The sequence below is a fragment of the Pelophylax lessonae genome, assembly GCF_965119305.1.
Source record: "Pelophylax lessonae genome assembly, chromosome: 2".
Lineage (NCBI taxonomy): Eukaryota > Metazoa > Chordata > Amphibia > Anura > Ranidae > Pelophylax > Pelophylax lessonae.
In genome coordinates this window covers 586,412,393-586,425,103 of record NC_138769.1, presented here as the reverse complement: position 1 = coordinate 586,425,103, position 12,711 = coordinate 586,412,393, and the positions used below count along the sequence as shown (strand labels likewise).

General features: G+C 40.9%; 1 protein-coding gene across 1 annotated transcript in view; it reads left to right on the top strand.

The window, feature by feature from the left end:
* SCN8A (sodium voltage-gated channel alpha subunit 8) overlaps positions 1 to 12,711 on the top strand; it is a 328,265-nt gene that overhangs the window by 291,943 nt on the left and 23,611 nt on the right. The window lies entirely within an intron of this gene.

The following is a 12,711-nucleotide window of genomic DNA, read 5'->3' as shown; positions in this document are numbered from 1 at the left end:
GGAGTTATTCATTCATTTTTTATTTATTCATTGATCCACGCTAAAAGATTAATCGTACTTCCTAAAATATTTTGTACACACCTTAGGTTATTGCTATTGTGCTTTTGAGAATGTTTTTTTTTTTTTTTCAATTATGTATTTTATTAAAGTTTCCAGGTGGTAACATACAATAAAGAATCAAACAAACAACATTTATCATATTCAAGTCTGTTCTTACTTTAACTTCTTTATAACTCAATTATATTCCCATAGGTTCACCTTAACTTCTCTGTTTCTATAAAACAAATCAACCCCAAACAAAATAAAAAAATGTAAAAAAAACAAATTAAAGGGGAAGGGGAAAAGGGGATATAGGAAATTATCTCCTCCCTTTCCTGCCGAGCTAACATTTTATTGCTTAGGGGTCTATCATATCTTCTTCCAACAGGTATCTCCCTTGATTCATAATCACGAACGAGTTCCATACACTCCATGTTTCTATATACTTTCCTCTTTTATGTTTAGCTGTCAAAACCAAATCCTCCATTTTATTTATTTCTTCTACTTTGCGTATCCAACATTCTATTGTTGGGGGTATTTGTTTTTTCCAGTTAATAGGAATACAAGATCTAGCTGCGTTTGCCAGGTGGCATAATATGGATGTGCTTTTGAGAATGTGTACATTACTAAATAGTCTTGTCTATATTCCCATCGCACATATTTCTGGATCACAAGGCTCACCTGTAGCAGGTGCTGTAGCGATTACCAGCTGGACACTGGATTTATCACAGATCAATGCACATATTCGCCAGCACACCACGGATTTTCATATGCCTGACGAAGGGGTCCTGCGGGGCTCCAAAACATTGCACTTGTTCTTTTGCGATGTGATCTCTACAATAAAAGATTTGGACTGCATATGAAGATCCATGGTGTGCTGGCAAATATGTGCATTGATCTGTAGATTATTAACCACTTTAACACCGGAGGATTTTGCTGTGTTACGTCCAGGCCACTTTTTGCGATTCGGCGCTGTGCGAATTTAACTGACAATTGCGCGGTCGTGCAACGCTGTACCCAAGGGAAATTGAAGTCCTTTTTTTCCCACAAACAGAGCTTTCTTTTGGTAGTATTTGATCACCTGTGCGATTTTTACTTTTTGCGCTATAAACAAAAAAAGAGCGTTTATTTTGAAAAAATATTAACATTTTTTATATGAAATTCCCCCCCAAAAAATGTAAAAATCAAAATTTTTTTACATTTTTGGCCAATTTGTTTTCTGCTACCTATGTTTGGTAAAAAAAATCACAATAAGCGTATTTTGATTGGTTTGCGCAAAAGTTATTGCGTTTACTAACTAAGGGAAAGATTTCTGTCATTTTCTGTGTTTTTTTTTTTAACGCGTAATGGCGGCAATCTGCGATTTTTTTTTTTTTTTGTGGGACTGCGACATTGCGGTGGACAGATCAGACCCTTGACTGACATTTTTGACACTTTTGGGGGTACCAGTGACATTTCTATAGTAATCAGTGCTATAAATATGCACTGTTACTGTAAAAATGACACTGGCAGGGAAGGGGTTAATTTTATTGGAGAGGAAGGGGTTAATGTATGCCTGGTGCTTACTGACGTGTGTGGGGGGAGGTGACTGAGTGACACAAGGACAGATCGCATGTTCAGCTATGCTGAACACTGCAATCTGTCACTCCTTGCCACTAAGGAGATCCGCCCGCTCTGTTTACACAAGCGGGCGGATCTCCAAACTCGATTCCCCGTCGATCGGGGAAGAGCAGCGGCGATCGCCGCCGCTCCTCCCCTGGCCCGACTCCCGCTGTGACTGAAAACAGCGGGAGCTCGCCTCCGACGGGGCGCGAGTGCCGCCTACAGGGGGAGGAGTCCAGCGACGTAGGTCTACGTCGCTGAAAGGAATCGAGCCACTTTGCCGCAGTACGATCAACGTGACCGGTCGGCAAGTGGTTAAATACAGGTTTCCTATTATGATGATAACAGGGAAATAAAAGAGACTTAGTCTTGGAGGTCATTATGCCTTGTATTTACAGTACATATATTAAAACAGTATCATAATATCTTAACCTTGTGACTTGCACTAGAGTCCATGGGATTCAATTATCTGGTTTTAATAATATTGAAATATTGAGCGGTTCCATTCTCCTCTGTAGAATATTTCACCATTTCATTTTGTTAGTTGAGTTGTCTCTTGTTTACCTTCTCGGCTTGTTAATAGTTTTGTCCACAAGTGAAACGCATGAAATGCATGGACTTTACACTATACAAGAAGTCCTCTTTCATTAAGCTGGTCAAATAACATTTGTTGGTTTCTCATTGCCAAAACAATGCAATGCCAGCTGACATTGTGTACAACCAGTAATGGCGGTTTACCTTGTATAGCTTCACAGAATTGTGCTAATAAAGAAAGGAAATAAAAATGTCCACAAGTTTTGTGATAATTATTCCTGGTGTATGTCTGCACCATCCACCACCTTGGCACGTGATATGTGCATCAGTACCGCCATCAAAGGCTGAAAAGCTTGCTTACCAGCTCACATGGACTCCACCACTACAGGCAGTACTGTATCTTGGCCTAAAAAGCTGCACCCTGAAAGAAAAAAAAAAAAACAGCCTTCTCCCGACTCCTGCACAAAAAAGGTCCCCACCAGTTTGCGCTACACTTTTAGTATAGTGCCAGTCTTATGAGGCGAATTGAGCCCGAGGGCAGGGTCCAGGAGGCAAATTAGTCTGGCAGCCCCATAAAGCGGTCACACTGCTACCTGTGGGTATGATAATACCGACTGGTGAGGACATTCAGACAGACTGCAGGCTGCCGATCACACTTAATACAACTGGCCGGACAGCAGCCAATGCTAATAAGTGTGGCACTGCAGCCAAATGCTCCACCTACCCTCCTCCGCCGTGGCGGGCATCATGTCAATAATATAATTTCATTTTTTTAAACATCCCTGTCCTTGAGCGAGCATATTGAATTGCATCATATACAATTAAGACTTTTAATTGTTTATGATGGCAATAATATTTTGGACTTGCTCACCTCATATGTGCTATCGCAATATGTCACTGGATAAGTAAGATTACTCCAATCTTATAAGATATTTGGACTTGTGTTTGCAGCCACTAATTATTTCCCCTATTTCTTTGACTATGGACTTCCTAGTCATTATACAAATAAGTGAAATAATCCTATGATTACAATCAGTGACAGCAAACACAAGTCCAAATATCTTAAAAGAAAGGTGTAATCTTACTAATCCAGTGATCTAAGAACATAAGGCTGCACTGATAGCCACTGATGAGGTGGCACTGATAATCTGCACTGATATGCTGCACTTATGGGCACTGATATGCTGCACTGATGGGCACTGATTGGCACTGATTTGCTGCACTGATGTGCACTGATTTGCTGCACTGATGGGCACTGACATTCTGCACTGATGGGTGCTAATAGGCTGCACTGTAGGGCACTAATATGTTGCTCTTATGGCAACTGATGAGGCGGCAATGGTGGGTATTGATAAACTGCACTGATGGGCACTAATGAGGCTGCACTAATAAGGCAGCACTGATATGCTACACTGATGGGCACTCATGAGACTGCACTGATGGGCACGAGGTGGCACTGATAAGCTTCACTCATGGGGCTGCACTGATATGCTGCCCTGATGGGCACGGATATGTTACACTGATGGGAACTAATAGGCTGCACTGATGGCCACTTATGAGTTGGCACTAATAAGCTACATTGATGGGCACTGATATGATGCACTGATAGGCTGCACTAATGGGCACTGATAGGCTGCATCGGTGGCCACTGATGGGGCTGTACTGATGGCCACTGATGAGGCTGCACTGATATGCTGCACAGATGAGGCGGCACTGATGGGCAGTAATGAGGCTGCACTGATGGGCACTGATAAGGCTGCACTGATGGGCACTAAAAGTCTGTTGTTGGGGTTTACAGATGACAGGGAGGGTCATAAACAGGAAGGGGTGTGGCCTTTACAGGAAGGAGTGGTTCATAATTAAATTAGTGGGTGCCCAAGTTTACTCAGGCCTAGGGCAGCACAAAACCTAAATACACCACTGACTACAGGAGATCACTAGAGCTTATGGCTATATACCCTGCCAGGGCCTTTAACAAATGCCACAGGGTTTTCACCATTGGCAAACTACTCTTCCTGATGAGATTTGTCTCAGGAGTTCCCCAAAACAAATTGCTCCACATAGTGTAAAATAATAAAATTACACTTGCATTGATGTTTTAAAATCGCCCTAAATTGTATGTGTCGGCCGGTGCACATACAAAAAAACCTGTCCTTCTTACCTTGTTTGTGGAGTAAATCTTTTCATTGTCCTCAGTTCAGAGTCCATGACTTTAATTGACTTGTACACAAATTGCTTGCAGAACAAAAATTTCAAGTTGCATAACCAGTTTCCCTGTTATGTAACTCTGATACTGGGAAACATTACCGTAACCCTGTATTTTGGCCTACCTGGAATTCTAACCAGTTTCCCTTTCACCCTGTTTCATAGTTCAAAATTAGAGAAGTCATATTCATAATTTTTCATTCAGAGAGGCTCTGACAGAGAAATCATCGCTGAGGGTTTTCAGAGCCAGACGTTCCCCTTCTGTGAGATTGTAATTTATTGAAAACCGCTTATTTACGGTGCAACATGCCAACCTAGTAAGCTCCTTCTTCATTATTTTCGGGAACTGGTCTAAAACGTTTCCTCTGAAGTTTACCAGGCAAAAGTCCAACCTAAGCCTGAAGGAGGCCCCCCACAGATGACAGTGTTCCCTCCTCCAGGCCGATGCCAGACTCCCCAGCCAAATCCTCCAGATCATAAAGAATGCACTGTTCCTTAAACCCCCAACATGGAGTAGACTGTTCCTCTACTATCCCTTTTGTGTCCCCTGGATCTACATCATCAAACCCATGAAAATAATGTTTATGCAACATGAAATTCCTAGCAAATTTATTGAAGTCTTATATAGTCTCAAATGGGCTAAAATGGCTGCTCACTGGACGAAAGTTCAGGCCTTTAGAAAGTAAGAAGATCTCCACCCCTGAAAGTTATCTTTTAGCATGTTGCATGTTACTTGCGTTAATGTCCCCTCAAAATGTAGCTGTTTCCTCCTCCTGCTTTTTCAACCCCTTCATCTGGTTTTCTCGAGTTTCCTTTGCTCTTTTCTTGCACATGGCGTACTGTTCCTCCCTTAAATGTGTTTCCATTGTTTTCAGATCATTCCCCTTTAAATTAACACTGGAGTCCATTGAGGAATCTGTTGCTAATTCAGCCATAGTATAATCCAGAATTTCATTTTCGGTATCTGAGAAACCCACGTGTTTGACCAGATTACCAGACTGAGAGGATTTCCTGCAATTGTATGGAGATTGATGAGGTTTCTTACATATATAGGCTGTATTGTATTTATAGTCAAAACAATCCCATAATAACTTTTTTTTTTGCTAGCTATTATTCCTTTCTCCATCTAAAGTAGTTTTACATCCAACATAGAAGAGGCATAACAAGAGCCTTCATGACCCGAGTGCAAGAAACCATGAAGAGCCCCCTGACCCAGGGCTCTCCCCTCCAAGCCTGGTGGCAGAATGCCAGGGCCAGTCGCAAGTGCAACCTTGGTAGTTTCCACCACTTGACTATCAGTTGTTTTTTATTTTTATTTCATTTTTTTTTTTTTTTTTTACCATTGTATTTATTTATTGTTTTACAACATTATTTTTTACAGTTGTTTATAACTTTTTAGGAGCCCCCTTGAGGGGCTTTGGTGAGTTATCAGGGGTCTAAACAGACCTCTGACGTTTCACCTTTGAGACTGAGAAAGCGATTGAGGACACAGCCATCTCTGCAGCCTCAGCTGTACAGAATGAATAAAAAGGAATACTGTAGCTCTGTACAGAGCTTCCCTTTTATTCACAAACTGAAACATAGCAATCACAGTTTCTTATGTTTCAATTATGAATGGACAGAGTCAGTGATTAGTACCTATCACTGACTATTCATTCAAACAAGGAAGGGGCCAGTAAATGCCTATTTACTGGCCCCTTCCCTGCTCCACATCCTGATAGATCTCCCACAGCAGCTGGCGGGAGAGGGGAGGGGAGAACCCAGCAGACCCGTTGGGGACAAGGGGGGCAAGGAGAGAGGACAGGGGCCCAGGGGATCATTAAAAAGCTGGATAGGAGGGGCAGCGGCATATGAAGGAACCAATCCCCTTCCTCCTGCAGCTTCTGAATGCCTGCACGAGGGAGAGGAGGAGAAACGGGCATTCAATGACAGTAGGTATGCCCCTACAACATAGCAAATGATGTGTCCTTTAATGGAAGGATTTGGAGCTGATGATCAGGAGCATGCAGAAAGCCAAATCCTTTTCCGATCATCATCTGCCAGTTCAAAAGTAGGGAAGTTTTTAATACTGAGCCCCCTCGAAATGTACTCCATAGAGTGGTATGCTGTGAGTGTGTGCTTATCCCTGTAAGCTTTCATCTCTTTTACCATGAGCCACTCTAAATTTCAACACACAAATTTCAAGTTCCCACACTGTCATCGGCTGTTGTATGTAAATGTTTACCGACCTCTAGCCTCAGTGGGTTGCTATGAACTGTCCCAAGGGTTCTGCTATACCTCCCCCACTGATGCATTAGGCTCTGCCACTTGTGCATCTATAAATGTTGCGATGTAAACAGAATTTATATGTGCCACTTACCAAGCTAGCACCATACAGGAGAACGGGAACACCATGCAGATGCACTCACTCCAGGTAAGCCGGCAAATGAATCAGTTATCCACATCTAGGAAAATAAAATCTGGACGGGGCAATCCTTTGAACTTAAGGCAACTCTGGACACCCTGGCCATACTATTAGGGGGATACCAGTGGGTCAATTTCTCAGGCTTCGCAGGATTTATTGCAATGAGAAAGATTTTGATGGTGAAGCTGAACGCATGCACAAGTGGTTTCATCAACAGGGTTACTCTGAGTTCATATTTAAAAGAGCTGTTACAGGAGGAAACTCACAGGGATATTCATGAGTGTTTACCAGTGTTTCCTGCGGCATATAGTCTGAAATACAATAAAGTAAAAAAGATAGTAGAAAGATTTGTTCCAATATTGTATAAGAACGAGATTTATGCTCAGATTCTGTCTTAAGGCATTAAAACAGTTTCTCGGTAAGCACCTTCTCTGGGCAGTCATCTGTCACCTAGTTATTTTACTTCTGATAGAGCACAAGGGAGAATTTGTTGGTAACTTTAAATGTGGAACTAGTAATTGTCTCTGCTGTCTGTGTATCCATATGGGAGACCGCTTTATCTCCACATCTAATAGACGGGAGTGCAAAATAAGGTAATTTATTAAATGTAACTAAAGAGGTATAAGAGAACCAATGCGCTACCAGAGGAGTAAAGACCACAGTGTGATGAATAAATAAATAAGATGTAGTGCCAAGTGATAATATATTGAAAGCAACAATATAGTGGAGAAAAAGCAGCCAATCCTATTCGGTGTCACCACCGTGTGAGATAGTATATAGAAGAGAAGAAAATCGGCGCTAATTCACAAAGGTAAATTAACAAATCGCACTAGGAGTACAGTAATCCCCCGCTACATCGCGGTTCAGTTTTTGCGGTCCCGGTAATTCGCGTTTTCTTTTGTAATGTTATTTTACTATATAAATCATTAAAAATGAAAGATTTTTGTGTTTTTCATAGCTCTTGCTCTGTCTCTAAGTATCTTTTATGTGTTTAAATGAGTTTCTATTGTTTTAAAAGTGTGTTTAAAGACCTTAAAATGCTTCTACACGTACAGTGACAGTAAAAAAATCATGCCTACAATGCATTTTAATAGGGTTTTTCTATTTCGCGGAATTTCACTTTTCGCGGCTGGGTCCGGAACGTAACCCCCGCAATGGAGGGGGGTTTACTGTAATCAAAAAATACCTTAACAAGTAATGAAATATCTGATAATGTAGTTAATAATAAATCATCATATAAAAAGTGAAATAATCAAATATAGAATGATCCAATGAAATATCCACACAAATGATATATAAAGTGAAAGTGCTATAACCATGTAATGGCTAAGTGCATAAAGTGCAAGTCAAAAAGGTCAGCTGACACAACAAGCAGCTAGATGCTGAGAGTGCCAACAGCAGATCGCTGCTGGCAATGGAAACACAAAGTGACAATGACTGGATAATAAGAAGCAAAATGTGTCGATAAGGATGGAACTCCAAATAATATACAAATATAAATGATGAATAACTGGTACAAATGTGAATAATCAACGTCCAAAAAAACAAATGGTGCACAAAAGGTGGTTCCAATGATTAGTGACTTGGTGTTGATTCCACAAATAAAATAGTGACTTCTGTGATTCTTAAAAGTGTTGCCTGTAGACGGCTAAAGTGAACAATAGGTGCAATGGCCGCTCACCTCCATGCACACTCATATGAGCGTGTTGTAATAATCCCCAGGATTTGACACAGGACTTCTCTGACCAGGGATGGATGGTTGGATAAAATGATAAAAGGCTTGGATCCCTCTTTCTCTCTTTCCTCAGTAGAAAACAGCTCACCCACAGTGGTAATATGCAGATAGTAGATCGCTATTATACCTCAAGATGTGGGGATGTATGTGATGCTCCTCTCTCAAGTGGGGAGGTAATCGGATAAAGAATCTCATGGTGCAGTAAGTCAAAAAAGCCATTTATTAAAATTAAAAGCACTTACAGTTGAGTAAACACAGACGAGCAGACCGCCGATGCGGTATTATCCGATACTTACGGTTACGGCCGTAAACTGGAAGTGACGTCACCCAGTTCCTCCCGATGTGTTGCGTCACTAACACGTGACTTTATCAAGGGATCTCTGTCTGTGGGCTGATGGACAGAGAGTTGCAAAAGGCTGATACTAAGTCAAACTTAGGAATTTACAATAGTTAAAAATAATAATAATAATATATATATATATATATATATATATATATATATATATTTAACTGCTCAAAAAAATTAAAGGAACACTTTGAAAACACATCAGATCTCAGTGGGCAAAAAATATCATGCTGGATATCTATACTGATTTGAACTGGGTAATGTGTTAGGAACGAAAGGATACCACATCATTTGAATTATCAACCTACAGAGGGCTAAATTCAAAGACACCCCAAAAATCAAAGTGATAAAATGATGCAGCAGGCTAGTCCATTTTGCTGAAATTTCATTGCAGCAACTTAAAATGGTACTCAGTACTTGGTATGGGCCCCGCATGTGTGTATGCATGCCTGACATGTCGTGGCATGCTCCTAATGAGACAATGGATGGTGCCCTTGGGTTTCTCCCAGATCTGGACCAGGACATCACTGAGCTCCTGAACAGACTGAGGTGCAACCTGGCGGCGTCAGGTGGTCCGAAAAATAATGTCCCAGAGGTGTTCTGTTGGGTTTAGGTCAGGGAAGCATGGGGCCATTCAGTGGTATCAATTCCTTCATCCTCCAGGAACTGGCTACATACTCTCACCACATGAGGTTGGGCATTGTCGTGCACCAGGAAGAACCCAGGATCCACTGCACGAGCGTAGGGAATGACAATGGGTCCAAGGATTTCATACCAATACCTAATGGCATTCAGGGTGCCATTGTCTAGCCTGTGGAGGTCTGTGCGTCCCTCCATGAATATGCCTCCCCAGACTATCACTGACCCACTACCAAACAGATCATGCTGAACGATGATACAGGCAGTATAACGGTCTCCACGGCTTCTCCAGACCTTTCACATCTGTCACATGTGCTCAGGATCAACCTGCTCTCATCTGGCAGTGTTCATCCTGTTACCCCTTACACGGAGGAACAGATACCGGTTTTTCTGATGGGTTAGAACCAGCAAGAATTGGTGTATTTTATCTGCCTGGAGTTCAGCTTTAAAGATTTCATATCTTCCTCAAATATGGTTGAATATGGAATAAACCAAATCTTTTGAATCAACAGAGGTAGCTATTTGAGATTTGCCTAGATATAAAAGCACGCGTGCATAATATGACTATTCTAAAGAAAAAAAAATCCTAATTTTCTTTTTTTAATTGTACAGGTTCTGAAAGGGATGTTTATTTCCATTGAATAAATGGAAACCTCTACCTACATGTTTGATTTTCTCTTAACTGGAATGTGTGGGAATATGGTGTCTAATGATTTATTAATAAGAGTGCCAGTTTATTAACCTCCCTGGCGGTATGATTGTCAGGAATTATGTACCAAAAGCGGTACAATTTTTTGCATGGAAATTTGGCGTTATGTATTATAGGCCTGCAATTCTTAGTAATTACTGACTTAAACCTGACCAAAACAAGACTCTAGTAGATATCCCAGATGTGATAAATTTGAAACACAAACGCGTGAATTATAATCTAATCAATAATATAATTTTATTATATAATATATATATATATATATATATATATATATATATATTTATATTTATAATATTTATATATATATATATATATATATATATATATATATATATATATATATATATAATATATATATAATTATAAAAATATATATATATTTATAATATATATATATTTATAATATATATTTATAATATATATACAGTGGGTACGGAAAGTATTCAGACCCCCTTACATTTTTCACTCTTTGTTATATTGCAGCCATTTGCTAAAATCATTTAAGTTCATTCTTCTTCCTCATGAATGTACACATAGCACCCCATACTGACAGAAAAACACAGAATTGTTGACATTGTTGCAGATTTATTAAAAAAGAAAAACTGAAATATCACATGGTCCTAAGTATTCAGACCCTTTGCTCAGTATTTAGTAGAAGCCCCCTTTTGATCTAATACAGCCAGGAGTCTTTTTGGGAAAGATGCAACAAGTCTTTCACACCTGGATTTGGGGATCCTCTGCCATTCCTCCATGCAGATCCTCTCCAGTTCTGTCAGGTTGGATGGTTAACGTTAGTGGACAGCCATTTTTAGGTCTCTCCAGAGATGCTCAATTGGGTTTAAGTCAGGGCTCTGGCTGGGCCATTCAAGAACAGTCACGGAGTTGTTGTGAAGCCACTCCTTCGTTATTTTAGCTGTGTGCTTAGGGTCATTGTGTTGTTGGAAGGTAAACCTTCGGCCCAGTCTGAGGTCCAGAGCACTCTGGAGAAGGTTTTTGTCCAGGATATCCCTGTACTTGGCCGCATTCATCTTTCCCTCGATTGCAACCAGTCGTCCTGTCCCTGTAGCTGAAAAACACCCCCACAGCATGATGCTGCCACCACCATGCTTCACTGTTGGGACTGTATTGGACAGGTGATGAGCAGTGCCTCTTTTTCTCCACACATACTGCTTAGAATTAAGGCCAAAAAGTTCTATTTTGGTCTCATCAGACCAGAGAATCTTATTTCTCACCATCTTGGAGTCCTTCAGGTATTTTTTAGCAAACTCCATGCGGGCTTTCATGTGTCTTACACTGAGGAGAGGCTTCCGTCGGGCCACTCTGCCATAAAGCCCCGACTGGTGGAGGGCTGCAGTGATGGTTGACTTTCTACAACTTTCTCCCATCTCCTGACTGCATCTCTGGAGCTCAGCCACAGTGATCTTTGGGTTCTTCTGTACCTCTCTCACCAAGGCTCTTCTCCCCCGATAGCTCAGTTTGGCCGGACAGCCAGCTCTAGGAAGGGTTCTGGTCGTCCCAAACGTCTTCCATTTGAGGATTATGAAGGCCACTGTGCTCTTAGGAACCTTAAGTGCAGCAGAAATCTTTTTGTAACCTTGGCCAGATCTGTGCCTTGCCACAATTCTGTCTCTGAGCTCTTCAAGCAGTTCCTTTTGACCTCATGATTCTCATTTGCTCTGACATGCATTGTGATCTGGAAGGTCTTATATAGACAGGTGTGTGGCTTTCCTAATCAAGTCCAATCAGTATAATCAAACACAGCTGGACTCAAATGAAGGTGTAGAACCATCTCAAGGATGATCAGAAGAAATGGAAAGCACCTGAGTTAAATATATGAGTGTCACAGCAAAGGGTCTGAATACTTAGGACCATGTGATATTTCAGTTTTTTTTTTTTAATAAATCTGCAACTATGTCAACGATTCTGTGTTTTTCTGTCAGTATGGGGTGCTATGTGTACATTCATGAGGAAGAAGAATGAACCTAAATGATTTTAGCAAATGGCTGCAATATAACAAAGAGTGAAAAATTTAAGGGGGTCTGAATACTTTCCGTACCCACTGTATATTTAATATATATATATATATATATATATATATATATATATATATATATATATATATATAGTATAAATTTATTATATATAATTTCAGATTACATTGTATCACCTGCTTTTTATGTGTTTGTGTTGGTGCAACTTTTGAATTTCCCTCCCAGTTCCGCTCCCATGCACCATTGCTGCTGCAGGGAACGGAACCAGGAAGTCATCAGAGCGACGGACGAGCGGCGGGGATCTCGGCGGCGATCACAGCAATGGGAGATCATCGCTGGATCGCCAGGAGAAGGTAAGGAACACCGCTGCAGGCTCTGCACATCTACCCCGAGCGTGACTCGGGGATACCGATCCTAGCATGAAAAATCCACCCCGAGTCACACTCGGGGATGCCCTAAGGGAGTTAAAATGTAGTATTTTTTTTTTCTCTTTTTTTTTTTTTT